Source organism: Nothoprocta perdicaria, unplaced genomic scaffold (assembly GCF_003342845.1).
Source record: "Nothoprocta perdicaria isolate Ctin4 unplaced genomic scaffold, notPer1 scaffold_54, whole genome shotgun sequence".
NCBI classification, from domain to species: Eukaryota; Metazoa; Chordata; class Aves; order Tinamiformes; family Tinamidae; genus Nothoprocta; species Nothoprocta perdicaria.
Window position 1 is genome coordinate 1,556,520 of NW_020455799.1, and position 2,328 is coordinate 1,558,847.

Here is a 2,328-nt window from a genome sequence, read left to right on the forward strand (position 1 = left end):
CTCCCTGTCTTTCTTTTTTTTTTCCACCTCATTGAAATGTAAGTTCCTCCAACAGCTCAGCTATTCAGTGATTTTTCCAGGAGCCTTATCACATCTGTGAAACATCTGGGAATATCATCTTCTCAAGCCATCCTCTAACTGAATGGTATGTGATAGGGAGTCATATTATGTCTTCATTTCTCTTTCTACAAGACACAGTGGAAGCTAGTACATGTTTTAATTTCGCTGCAACATTCGTAGAGAAAGATGAGAAGGGCAGGATTACCATTTCACCAAAATCTGCTTTTGATTATGCTGAAAGTATTAACAAAGTTGATCCAAATTTTCCAAAGTGCTTAATTTAGAGGAACATCTGACAGGTTTTTTTTAGCTGGGATTGATTGTGGCCCCGCTTTACCCAGATTCTCAAAGCTCTCGCTCAGGGTGGCAGACACAAATCCCATTCCTTTTTCTTTCACAAGGGTTTTCAGCACCCATTCTTAAGACAAGAATGTGCAGAATTCGGGTTTTATATAAGAATCTGTCCAACGTGTAGCCTCCGAAAGGAAAAAGAGATATCTGCTGAGCTGCAACGTGAATTATTCTTCGTGTCTTTCACGTCGATGGTTTTACTTGTTGCTTGTGGCATAAAGAGCTTTATGTAGTTTTTTGTTACATTGCGCATGCTCAGTATGGCAGGGAGGATGTTTACTGATTTCTAGGTTTTATTCTCTGCACTTCTGGAGAATGAATGTTCAAGCATGGGCAAGTTTGTTTTCTGCCTTGTTTTCCTTGTTTCTAAATTAAACATGATTCCTTGCTTTTATGATTTATGAGCATTGTGTATTTTTGATTACTATAAGCCTCATGAGAGGTTTCCACAAGTATAAACCATTTTCTCTAAAGTGGCTATATGTATTATGTGTGTATGATGTGAATGTGTACATGTGTGTATGTGATGTATTGTAAGTATATATGTATTCCGTGTTTATCASTGTTTATAATACATAAGTACTGTGGTGAAGCATACAAAATGAAATGTCCTTTCTTGGACAATTTCTACCATGCCATCGTATTCCCTTTTAAAAGAGTAGTCAACCCTTACTAGCTGAAGTTGAGARCATTCGTTTATTAAATGTATCCTCTTAGACTATTTAGTACTCATATCAAACTGACTGTACAATTTTGTCAAACAGATTTTGGACTTTAATGYGTTAATTCCCTGGAGATGAACTAGAACTGAAAGGCTTGGATGTCACATGTTGACACGAAAGGTGTAGATGTCTCCCAGGACAATACTTCTCTGTAAGCTTYCTTAGATTCTTAGACTTGATTTTCAGGCTCTTCATCTCCTGCCAGGAGCGTGTTTGTAGCTGAGGGACAGCAGGGCTGTTGCAGAGGGGATGCTGCTCATCATTGGGATAGTGCAGGAGGATGTGAGCAACCCAGCACTAAGATTGTGAAATAAGCATGAAATCAAGGCTAGGAGTAGATGCATTTTTTCATTATTGTATTTGTGCCCAAATTCCCAAAGTCTCACTGAGCCCAGAATGCATTCAGTGATGTCTCATTCTCCTCTTCTTTATCAGAAACAGTATTTTAAGAACTTTCAAAGAAGTGGTAAGTAGCTGTTTAGTTGTATCAAAACAGACTTCAGACTGTATCTCTGTTGAGAGGTTGGCAGTCCATGTTGTGAAGGTGGCTAGGACTAATGTTCTCTTTTTGCAGTTTGGGTGAAAGTCACAGTGGAGAGGTCAGGTKTAATGGTTTTTCAGAATATCTAGCTGCTAATATCTGTGATCCAGTAGATCAGTGCTTTAGGGTCTGAAATTAGCTTCTCATTTTGATTCATCAGACTCCATGTTTGATGCTTCTTGTGTCATCTAAGTTGTGTCTTTCTTTGGATTTTCCCTGATGAGGTGATGGTAGGAGTGGTASGTAGTCTATATTTGGATGCCACTCAGCATACCGTATGCATTGTTGGAACAGCACATAACAATAAATCAAAAGATCGCTTGTAGTTTTGTAGCTCTGTGCCTTCATCCTTCCAGGAAAAAAAAGGTTATCATATTAAAACATACTCTAGGAATGCTTACTGGTTTCAGAGTACTGCCTCTCTGTTTTACTTTCCATTTAAAATATTTTTTAAACTTGTTTCATACTGTATTTATGAAACATTCTAGCAAATACTCTCGCAGCAAGAGCAAGATGTTTCAGAAAGGTTAGGAAAATGCCTGTCAGATTATTTTGGGTGTATTATTAATTTTTTATTTCCATTTTTTTTCATTGTTCTGTATCTTCCAGTTTAATTAATGCCTTCTCTTTTTTCCCTCAGGTTCCTCTCTCTCT